The sequence below is a fragment of the Pyxicephalus adspersus genome, chromosome 7, assembly GCF_032062135.1.
Source record: "Pyxicephalus adspersus chromosome 7, UCB_Pads_2.0, whole genome shotgun sequence".
In the NCBI taxonomy this organism is placed as follows: Eukaryota; Metazoa; Chordata; class Amphibia; order Anura; family Pyxicephalidae; genus Pyxicephalus; species Pyxicephalus adspersus.
The window spans coordinates 47,051,791-47,064,577 of record NC_092864.1 but is presented as its reverse complement, the minus strand read 5'-3'; the positions used below and the strand labels follow the sequence as shown (position 1 = coordinate 47,064,577).

General features: G+C 37.4%; 1 protein-coding gene across 5 annotated transcripts in view; it reads left to right on the top strand.

The window, feature by feature from the left end:
- Positions 1 to 12,787, top strand: part of TLK1 (tousled like kinase 1) — a 131,499-nt gene that overhangs the window by 79,567 nt on the left and 39,145 nt on the right. The gene's annotated exons all lie outside the window — the stretch shown is intronic.

Here is a 12,787-nt window from a genome sequence, read left to right as displayed (position 1 = left end):
GTCATTGAACAAGTTACATTTTAGGGCAGTTCTTGGGTGCTTTGTTAATTAGCTCCAGACTACATGATTACTAATATAAAAAATCACTGTGGGGACAAAGCAATAGCTGCTGTCCGCAGTTCTTCCTTGTGTGTATGTGTGTGTGTGTGTCTATATATATATGTGTGTGTGTGTTTGTGTGTGTGTTAATAACTTTTTTCTGCATTTTTTAATCTGCAATATAACAAAGGGGTTACACAGGAAAACCTTAATTGTCCAAAAAGAATTGTTTGAATAGACTAAATACTAAATTCAAGCAAAGATCACAGAGCTGCAAAAACTGGTCTGGTAAAGAAGTTTCTAAGAATATTGAAACAGGAGTTTTTTTTATGAGTGGGGAATACCTTTGCTGACCTTTTCCTGAAGATGCTATTTGCCTGGCTGTTATGCTGATTTGGAATAGGAACAAGCATTCATACTAGAACAGTCAGTGACAGGTTTCAAGTTTTCAAAGTTTATTAAGAAATGTTACAGTCCCTAAAACAGATCCCCAGCCACCCCAAAATACTTTTTTTAAAGCCTTTAAAATCTTAATCACAATTTTCAAACCTTCAGCACTTTAGGTATGTTTGTGGGCATAGACTAGCGGCACACACAGGTTTTCACTTTGTTTCTGTGTATACTGCTTAGGTACTATGTTTACCAGTAGGCATTGTGTGATCAGTAGGATTGTGCATGGGCATAGCAAGGGGACGAGTGTTAGCATAGGAAACTTGCTTTCCATGTCATTCAGAACGAGTAATAATTTGTGGTTTTAGATGCAAAAGCACAGCTCCATAACATGTACTGCCCTCTACAAGGTGGCACTGTACCAGTGTTGTGTTGTCACCCCTGAAAAGTAAGATGTTATACTGTGTGTCACACAGCCAGAAAGGTGCTGCAGTCTATTCAGGCTGGGGAAATTTATAACCAGTGCCATGATATTATTAATAGAAACAGTAGAAGAGAAGATATTGAAGAGTCTTATTCTGCTTGCTCTGACTTTGTGCTCATTTAAAAGAGCCCCCAAAACCCATCTTTTCAAACTTGCCTACCCGTCGTTTTCTGTCTCTTAAACCTTCACTACTCACCCACCATTCCATATTTCCCCTCCTAGTAAGTGCTGCTTCCCCCGCTTTTAGATTGTAAGCTCTTCTGGGCAGGGTCTTGTCCTCCTGTGTCACTGTCTGTATCTGTCTGTCATTTGCAACCCCTATTTAATCTACAGCTCTGCATAAAATGTTGGCACTATATAAATCCTGTTTATTAATAATCATAAGAATAAGAGAAGACAGTGTGACTATAATATTAGGAGAAAAGAAAAAAAATTAGAAACTGGAGCTTTAAAATGTAACTGCACCTTAGTGTAAATTTTCTGTGATAGTTCATAATATACATAGTTACATAGCTCAGTTATTATTATTACACAGTATTTATATAGCGCCAACATATTGTGCAGCGCTTTTCAAATCCATAGTCATGTCACTAGCTGTCTGCCTCAAAGGGGCTCACAATCTAATGTCCCTACCATAGTCATATGTCATGAACACAGTCTAAAGTCAATTTTGAGGGAAGCCAATTAACCTAACATGTTTTTGGACTGTGGGAGAAAACCCACACAAACACTTGGGAAACCGCAAATGCAGATAGTGTCCTGGCCAAGATTCGAACCTGGGACCTAGCACTGCAAAGGCCCAAGTGCTAACCTCTGCACCACCATGCTGCCCATTACTCACACTCATTTTTTTTTTTTGTGCTTCTGTACTCCTGTATATTTTTTTTTCTGCTGATAGACATTTCATTTTAATCTGAGATGTATTCGTTTTTATTGAGCAGTCCCTGTTTCTTTTTCCAAATGAACTGCAGACACATTTTTTTTACTATTGTTTTTGTTTCTTGAAGGTCAGTAATCCATGCACTCCAATTGTCTGACCTCTTTATTCCTTTTCTATTCTTACAATTCTTGCCTTTGACTGATTGCACTCTCGCTAAACCTTGGTTCCATTTTCTTGCACTTTGCCAGTGACTTCATGAGTCAATAGTGATTCAGGAGCTGTCATAAGACTGCTTTTGGCAGCCATTTTGTAACCCTTGTAAAGTAACTGATAATTAATACAGAACTATTCCAGTTGGCCTTGAGCCACCATTTAACACTAGGCAGTGGCTTGTTTTATGAAGTTCTTGGAAAAAGTTGGTTTGGCTGTTGGAATACAAGGATAAATTTGTTGTAGTCATTACTGCACTGCATGAAAAGAACCATGTAATTAATTACTGTACAACTGGAATTAAATAATTATGTTCAGATATTTTCTTAGAATTCTGACCTATTGTCTTAGCTATTTGATATAATTCCAAAGTACTGTAAGAAATTACTTTTGAATACAGGGATAATAGTTCAGGTCCTTCCAGAGCACTGAGATAATCTGCTAGTTGCAGAGATAATATGTTAGATACAGATCTGTTTTTATATAACAATTGTCAACAGCTGACATTATGCAGATGACTTAATGGAGAGCGGGTTTATATCTCTTTTCTAAGGCACATTTGCTATATTGCTCTGACAGCACATGTCTTTTTTATGCATTCTGATAGTAGAAATGTAGTTGACAAAAGCCTACCACACTGTAGCTTAGGTGGTTAGAACCTCTAAAAGGTTTTGTATTGTTTATCTCATTGGAGAGATTTTCTTTTATTTCCTGACACAACAGGAAGTAAGAAAAAGTATCTTCAAAGTTAGAATACCGCCTTTTGCTCTTTCTCTGGTCTTTCTCCCCATAAAAGTCAATGGAAATGGCAGCCTGGTGCAGCTGAGTACATGAATTGCAAACTAGGGAGGTTTATTATACCAATGAAGGATCACTAGCTTCTCAGACTGAAATCAGCATAAATAGGCATTCCTCTATCCACACAAACTTTTAGTCACCAAAACAAGTATCCCGAGTTAAAAAATTTTCTTAGTGCTAGAACAAATGGACAGGGCAAATCTCCACTACGGAGACCCAGAGAGCAATAAAATCTTACAGGGGATTCAACACACTATCCAATGCTAGGAAAATTATTATATGGTAATGTATTTGCCTGAAGAGACAACGCTGCCAGTGAAGAAAATACTGTATTATTTTATTTGGATGAGTGAGGCGAGAATGATTGATAACTAATATACATACCCGCTTCTGGTCTGTAACTGAGGTACATGGCAGGTGTTCCTCTATTGGCTGCTGGTTGTTTTCCCTTTAAACAAATTATTATGCAAACTGTTTATAAATATACTTAATGGTGTTTTTAAAAGTATTTTTAGTTTTTTTTTGTTTTGATCAGAATAAAATAAAATAACTGAAAAATGTTTACAGAGCTCCTGAGCCCAAATTTGCACATACTACGTTAAAGTGTAAGTTTAATTCAATTAAAATGTGCCACCAGGCAGGTCCTTTAGTACAGTGGGCTAGGTCTCTAATGCAATAAAAAAAAAAAACCTTACCTGCCTGATCAAAATTTTTTAAAATAGATTTACCTGTCTTTGTTTTGTCCTTGGCACCGCCATCTTTACCCTGTCCTATTCGATGTTCCCAATCTTCAGCTATCTTGATTGGCCAGGCCAAATGATGGAACGTTACAGTCCCAGCAGCCCTGGGGAATGTCGGGATACTTAGGATATCCCAGCATTACTCGTCTTCTTCCTTCCATTCCTTTCCATGTTACCTTTTCAAAGCCATATGAACATTTAGGTAGAAAGAAAACTACCTCTCATCTGTTAGGTCTTTAGAAAACCCATAGTGCTCTGGGTCCAGAGTGTCATTGATCCACTTGGGTTTAAATGTGTATTTAAAAATAAAGATCCTATGCAAATGGTAACAAAAGGATCAAAGAACAGGACAGAAGGTAGAAAGGACAATAGGTGCCAGAGTACATTCCCCAGCATTCCTGTCTTATAGGGGAAACCAGATGAGTTATTTATCTTGCTGTGTGGATAGTTATAACAGAGGACTTCGCTCTGGCTAGTCCTCCAAAGTATTGCGGCCAGACAGAAAGTCTGGAGCATTACATCCAGAGGGTTCAGGTAAACAGACCCTAGTCCTTCTTAGGACAGACCCATGTAAAGTGCCTTGTGCATTTTATGTGTGATCACTTTTTGCACACACATGTTTTTATTACTGGGTGTTGGTTTGGTTTCATGAATGTGCTCACTGTGGGCCTTCAAAAAAAACATTGTGTGTGTGTATAGCTGCACAGCTTCACAAATGACTTTTTGAATCTGAGAATTTCAGATCCCAAAGTAATACTTAGATTTTGCATTCTCAACATGACTCTTTAAAGAACTTATCTTGTTTGTTGGAAATTTTTTTTCTCCATTTACTCTACTGTTACAAAACAAGTTCTATTTTAAATAAATTGAAAATTCGCAATTTGGAAATGATTTAATAAATTCTGACTTACAGTCTAGATAAAAAACACAGCAGATTTGTTTGGAACACATTGGCATTTATTGATGGTTCCATTAGTATTTTTTCTGCCCTTCACGAAGTCAGTGTTTCAACCTATTTGCTCATTCGTATTTATGAATAGACCTAGAAGTGCATTTTGATTATCGCATAACTTGTTTACTGATTAGTTGCCATCTGTTAAGATCTGATGCTCCACACAGGAATTAGAACATGTTTTGTTCAGCTTTGACTGCAGTCCAACTTTTTAGAGAGTGCGAAGTTTAAGTGATGCATGCATGTAATTTCATGGAAGATAATTTGCATTTCATCTGTGCCCAAAATATATTCAGTTTTCCCTGCTTGAAAATTGGGGGGCACAAAATCACTTACTTTACAAATCATGTACTTTACAAATGATAGTCCTGAACAATTGTTTGTCAGACAATCACTGGAAACATGGATGTCCATTTATACAATGGTGAGTTTCTGGCTTTTGCCAGTGCCATATATTCCCTAAATTTCCCCCTAAATATTTGACTTGACCTGCTAGAACCTAGAGAGGTGAGCTGCCAAAAAACCTTCTGTTTCCAGTCACTAAAGTACCTTTTTCATATTTAGATGATGACACCATCATTGACTCTTTTAATAGGAATATGTCTGCTAGATCCCTTCCCTGTGGCAAACCCCAGACCCCCACCTGCCTCCAAGAGTGAAAAGAATATCATCCGAGAAACATGCCCCCCTGTATTGTGGGGGTTTGTGGGCAGGGAGCATATTGAAATCTGGCAACCTATTTTAATAGGAGGCCCCCAAATGTTCACCCCGTCACTCTAGGGAATGAGTACAGGGGTAAAAGTTATAATATTTATTATGTCTGACTATGCAATCCCACAACAATGTATTCCAGCACAAGCAGTCACCGATAGCACTGTACACAATGACAGAAGCTTTGCCCAGGTTCTGAGAATCCTACAAGGAAGAAGATACAGGTGTCTCCAGCTGTGTTCATTTTGGATTGGCTGAATACAATGACAGGAGCTCGGCTCAGGTTCTGCCAATCCCACAAGGATATGAGTACATGTGTTTCCAGCTGCCCTCATTTTGGATTGGCTGAACACAATGACAGGAGCTCTGCCCAGGTTCTACTAATCCTACAAGGATATGGATACATGTGTCCCCAGCTGCCCTCATTTTCGATTGGCTGAACACAAGGACAGGAGCTCTGCCCAGCTGTGCTACAGTCATTTTTTTGCCGATCCAGGCATCAGACGGTATTTTAACGTCCGTTTAGAACTCTGATTGGTAAAATTCTGAAGTCCAAATCAAGCACAAGCAGTTAGAAGGTTCAGGTCATTGACTTTTTCTGAACATCTCTAGCTGTTAGCTTTTGATTTTTTTTGTGTTTGTTTTTTTTTGCTTTTGTTTTTTTGCATGATTTTTTAATAATTATTAATAATATTTCATATCTATTACTGCAAGTAAGTGTCCTTGTTTCCTAATGTTTCTCAACTATACTGAACGGTGTGTCTCAAATCTCCTTGTAGTTTGCTTTATCTGTAAATGACATTAGACTGTTCTTGTGAAAAGCAAAATACTCCAGGGTATAATTCTGCTGGTGTCTTGGATGTGTTTTGCAATTATTAATAGTTATATATAAAATTCCAACCATACCCCGTAGTTTAGAACACCTGGGAATTGTATAGCGGTAAATAAACACTGAAGTGTATTTCTACAAAGTTATTAGCATGTTTTTCATCTTTGAATATTTCCACTTTAAGGTGGATTTAAGGAGTAAAATGTAATTTAGTAACTAGATAACAAATCTAACTAGATTAAAAATATTGTGCAGACTGACTTAAATATTTAATTTGTTTTTTATTTTGTGCACATCTTCAAAACAAATTTTACAATGGACGCAGGTTATGACTTGTAAAGGAGAACCTTGGTGCAATGTTCCTGCATGAGGTGGTAAAACAAATGCTTAGGAATGGGAGAAACTGGAGAAACATTATTCTGGAAATCACAGTTTTACCAATATGCAGAAAGATAGAGAGCATGAACTTTGGCCATAAATGATCATACTTATGTGTGGGTGGGTTTCTTCCCCCTTTGAGTGACACCCGACTCCCCATGCATGCGCGGTCTAGAGCTGGTAAATTCAGTGGTCTGTCAGTCTGAAAAGGTTGGTGACCACTGCACTATGCTATATAGTCTCCTGATTTCATGTTAAATCCAAATTAGGAACAATTTTAAAGTACAACTAAACCTTGCTATATTCACTTGTCCTGTTACATTGCATGGTGCCACCAGCTTCTTCCTCTTCTCCTCCTATTTTTCTTCTTAAGGCCATCCTTTTTGGCCGTGACCAGATGGTGTAATTTCCAGGCAGGCCCGTGTGAGTTCATTCAATACAGGCAATTACAAGGGAAGCCAGGATTGCGGGGTATCCTAGAAACCAATGTACTTAGTGTACCAGCCACATGTTGATGCTGATATCAATTGATTTGAACATGATTGTCGATTTGCTCAAGTCAAGGTTTTTGTGTAATGACCAAAAATATCACATATTTTATAGGCAGTGTTCTCCCCAGCCCCCTTTAGCCCCCGGCACTGATCAGTAACCACACGGCTGTTTTAGGGTAGTTGCTGATGAGTTAACTTAAAACAAATTTTGGGGTTTAACACTGATAGGTATAGCTACCTTAAGTTTAAGCAGTCCAGCAGTGGAGGACCAAGACTGTTGAAGTGCCTAATACTTACAAACAGCATTAGAAGTGGCGCCTAATTATGGATAAAAAAATTTATATATTTGATAATGTTATCAGTTATCATTTATCTAAAACTTTAGAAACAATTTAGGTTAATTGCTTGCAAAAGTTTTTCAGGCACGAAAAAACACTTTTAAGACCAATACACATGTACACTTGGAATAAATTTTAGGAAAATGTGCCAGCAAGTGATCGTGGGGGAGTTCATTTTGACATGTTATGTAGGAGATGGAGCATCATGAGCATAAAACTTCAGGAACCACCTGTGTTTTCCTCGTCCATGGCTGCTTCTGAATAAGTCAAACAGAGTAGTGCTGGATTGTGTGTTTTTATTGATTTATGAGTGTTGTGTAATACAGATTTACATCATTTAATGTAAAAGAGTTTAGTTGGAGGACATTCAAATTCCACTTAGCACAGTGGATTATATTTGTTTATTTTCAGTGGATTGCTCACAAGCAATGGACATTTTCCAGCATCGTAGATTGTGAGATTTTTTTCAGTTTTGTTATAGATTTGACTCTTCCAGAAACACAGTTCTGAGATTGTTTGTTACCTGCAGCATCAAGATTATTGTAAGGATTGTTCCTAAATGTTTTATCATATGGCCAATGGTAAAATAACTTTTTACATTTTCTTAATAATTGTGTTTTGCATTAGCAACAAAACTATTCTCTAATTATCCAAACCATTTCCTTTTTTCTCATTTACCAGTTTCAGCCTTCAGCAACAGCAGATTTTGTTCCGGTCTGTGAAACTGAAAGATGGCTTTACATTTATTATCCTTTTAAAAGTATTATAGTGGTTTTATGCACTTAGATACTGAGATTACTTTAAAATGAGGCAATGTAAAGCAGAAAAGTATTTTACAATGTAACTTTACTCATCTTTACACATCACAACAACCTCTATCTTATACCTCCCTCCTATTCAATTTTAATTACCCAGTGGTAATTAGTGATATATAAATTCAAAAAAGAAAACAAGGGAAATTAAAAGGCATAAAAATATATACAAAAAATTATATACAAAAAAATTGTATTATAATAATCATATTAAAATTGTTGCAAATAACGTTTTTTTAAAAAATCTTTTCCCCACACTAGGAATATACAGTTATATACAAGCGCCAGAATCACAGCTGGTACAATATGCACAATTATTCACAATTATGTTTAATTCTCCAAACTGTATCATAAACATAACACTCCAAGTCATCAACTTATAGTGGTCTTTGCCCCCACTCAACGCGTTTCGTTTTCAAAAGAAAAAGTTCATCAGAAGTGTAATAGGGCCAAATTCCTTTACTTTTTAGAGTACTTGGGGATTGACATGGATCTGTTTGTTGTGAAACAGGTAGTAATAACTATAATCCCAACACATAATAAACTAGGTAGTTTAAAAGTTATCTCCATTATCTAATAAGCATGTGATTATTGAAGGCAGTGTCCAGTTAATTGTAAATATATATATAATAAATCACATACTCCTTAGTGTCAACGGTTTACCTTGCCTTTGGCTTTAAATAAATATTAACAGTATCTATATATGGGTGAAAAATATGTCTCCTCAGAGGCTTTATCAATTCAAATGTCATCCTTTTCTGTCCAAGCTTACAATATAAACATACTGAAACAAAGGAAATAGAATAGTAGCACCGATATTTTTGATGCTCAGACAATCAGATTTGTGGTTAAATTGTAGCAAGTTGTTATACAACGTTACCTGCAACTGCTTGCTAGAAGCATTCACTGTTTTGTTCCAGGTAGAAGAGGCCTGCCTATTTGCAGTACAGGCTTACCTAAATAGAAAGAAGACTGGCCCATGACGTGGACATAACGAAACACCCATCCACTAACAGGACGAATCAACCTCATGGGAAAATATGATAAGTCACCTAATATTGAGACAGAGTGGCCCCAGGATGACAGATTCTGGCATGATTTACACTAGTGGTAATTAGTGGTTTACATTCATTGGCATCCTTCTTCCAAGTGCCCACATAGTAGTTTTCAGTACTTGAACACTTCCCATTGGTTGTCAGTGGCAGGTCCTTTTCTGAATGAACTCAAAGATCCTTAGTGTTGAAAACCAGTGGGGGAGGGCCAATCAAAGGGGAAGGCCAGATTAAGGGAGGATTGGTGGTCCCTGAGAAAAAAAGTGGCCCTGCCTGGCTACCTGGAGGATGGATCCAGGTATATCTTTATTCACAAGGTAATCAATATTTTGATACTGCAGGAGGCAGAGCTGAGGAAATTTCAGATTTTGATTTTTGCTTCAACAAACCACCTACTCCTTTGGATTCTTTAGCTTTTATTTCTGCTACATTACTATCTATGGCACCTCTTCCAATAATGAACACTGGTCATATTTTATCATCCATTATGTCATAACACTATGACTATGTGCAGTCCTGGGCTGCTTTCCTAGCAAGTGTTTAAATCCTGACCAGGCACTCATCTGCATGGAGTCTGCATGTTCTCCCTGTGTTGCCTGGGTTTTCAATGGTTTCCGCCCACTATCCTGAAAACATGTCATTATGTTAATTGGCTGCGTAATATGTCAGCGCTTTATAAATACAAGATAATAATAATAGTCATAAGTGTCCTTATGACCAGAATCCAACATTAATGTCTAAGCAAGGATGGGATATAGAACAACCTGTTGTATGTCTAGAGTTTACCCTAAAGTCAAATTTATATTTTTAAACCGTGAAACTGCAGTCCTAAAAGTTATGAATGGGCAAGTTGTGGCGCATTTTGTGTAAATTCTGCATATTTATTACAATAAATTAGATATAGGACGGAAATACAAGCATATTTCTTTTAGTAATATGTCAGACTGTCTTTATCCTTGCGAGGAATCCACATCTTGGTACATACTGCTTAACTTCAGCCATACTTGGTTGCAGATTACTTTTTGTGTAAGTATCTATATGTGGCTTGGTTGAGGTAGGAAGGAGACCTGTAAGCAAAAGTGAAACGGCAGCAGAGAAAATTGAGGCTGAGCTGTACAAAACCTTTTTTTATGTATTTTATGTGTGTATATAGCCGTGTGCCCAGAACTAGATTTAAAGTTTTTACCCAGACAAAACTTTTAAACTTTAATTAGAGCAGGAAAGGTTTTTCACTTTAAGGTCATTTTTGCCATCTGCAGATTGCTGGGTAATTATTCCTTCACTTTTTTGTCTTAAAGTGGAACGAAACTTAAAAAAAAAAAATAACACTTACCTTTATTTCCGCGGATCTTTTGATCCCTCCAGAGCTCTCCTCGATTGGGTCCCTCGCTGTCCTGGTAAAATCCTTTGTCCTGGCACAGAAGGAGACATCTTTGTTCGTCTTCTTCCTTTTACTTCTTATTTTGGCTACATCACCCAACCTTGGACGTAACCTGATGAAAATGAGAAAAAAAGGGCCAATCTCACACATTTTTTTCCATTGCAGGAAAAAGCAGGAGCAGCCTGACTCCCCCCTGGGATATTTACGTCATGGCTTTCCACTCCCATTCCGTCTTTACCGCCGCTGCAGCTTTCTTGTTTCAATTTTCAGCCATCTTGATTGTCAGGGCCAGAGTTCATTCAGTCCCAGTAGTTACAGGCGATGCGCCAGATATCCCAACTACCAACTCTGTGCATGCACTTCTCATTAATTTGGGCAGATAAAGAGAGCAATCAGGCAGTTAAATATGTCCTATTGGATAAGGAACATTGTCTGTCTCTTTCTGCAATATAGCCCGGCTTGATTACAGATTTGAAAATGAACTTTACTTCTACTTTAAAGATGAAACAGGGAATAAGAGGATTTCTCTGTAAAGTGAATAAACTTTTCATCCCACACAGTTGTCCCCTTTGGAAGTTATTCCTTCACTTATTGCTCCAACAATTTTCTTTCTCCAGTGACAATAGTCATTAACTCAAAGTAAAAATGGCAAATTTCCTGTTTTGAGTTAAAAGTTTTGTCAAAGTATTTTTAAATTACAAAAATATGTTTACTAAATTAGAAACAAAAATGCAAAAAAAAGGAATGTCCAAAAATGTTCAAGTATTAGATGTATTTAAGCATACTACTACTGTAAAGGCAAATTGAGAGAACGGTATAAGTATTTATCGTTATGTAAAATGACTACTACTAATGACATTCCCAAATAGGAGGGGAGGTCTAAAAGTTTAATTAGATTTGTCCTAGTATTTAGTTTCACTCCCGGTACTCATTTTAATAAGTTCAGCCACATCTTGTTTTTATTCCCTTTGGTTGTCATAGAGACAAGAAATGGAGGTAATTTATGTCTGCATTTTACTTTTTGTAAGAAATATAAACAAATAGACATGTCATATATAGTTTAAACAGAAAAGCATTTTTCACACAGCCAAAAGAAATATTTTTTTTCCCTACAGTTCAGCAAGGCACTAATGATTTCAGTACTTTCAGCCATTTTATTCAGTAAAACTTAATTATTAAGAAATGGAGTTGGTCACATCACAATTTAAACATTTTTTGATAAATGTGAGTGGAGTTATACCTTTGCACATTTGTAGGGCTGGCGTGTACAGACATCTTGCACGGTGGTGTTTTGGGAGTTTCTGGAAAAACATAAAATGAAGCTGAGCATGGTGCAGAAGAGGCCATGCCAGCATAATAAAGGGGAAGGGCATGCTGACATCATAAGATCCCCTCTCTGTCTACACCATTATGCATTCCAATGCAAATTATGGAGTATACAGGCCAATTAACCTTATCCTGTTAACTGCATGCAGAGGATACACACTGAGCACGCCAACATCAATTTGGTATTTACCTAAGTCAGGATCAAAGAGGAAACCAGAAGAATTGATAGGATCGCCAATATACAAATATTTATCCTTTCCTTATGAATCATCCAATCCTAATACTGGGTATTATGACACAGGAAAAGTCCACAGTACTACAGTTTCATTTTTCTTTTTCATCAAGCATTCAATAAACATTCATGAAAGCTAAGCCCTAGTTCAGGGCAAATGATGTCTGAGAAGAATAGTGGTGTCCTTTCTTAGACCTTTGTACTCTATGAACACTCATGGCAGTGAGATGGAAGCTATCTAAGCCAGGCACTTACAGAAGGTCCCTCAGGGGAAGTAATTCTAGGTCATATTGCCTGGGTGCAAATCTCTGTGTTATTTAATATTATGACACAAAAAGTTACCAAAAACGCAAAGGCATGAGTAGCATGCTGTGGACATGGCAGCATGAGCACACGTTGCATATGAGTCTTTGCTGCTTCCCATGGAATCCTTTACTCCGGGCTACCATACATCCATTCAATCAATATGCACTGATGATGGCAGGATGGTACATATCAGCCAACAGAGAAGAAGAAATTTGGAGGTATATTTTCTCCATGGACTGATAACCATCTAACACAGACTGGGACTTTAGGCTGCTGGCTTCAATGACCCCAGGCCAGAGTCCACCTTATTTTGCATTCTGGATGGAGATGCTAAGCAGCGGTCTTCTCCTAAGCAAGGCATTGCGCCCATAGCCGTTATTCAGTAGTTCGGGACCTCTTCTCCTCTTCTCCTCCAAAGGACGAGTAGGATTCTTGAAG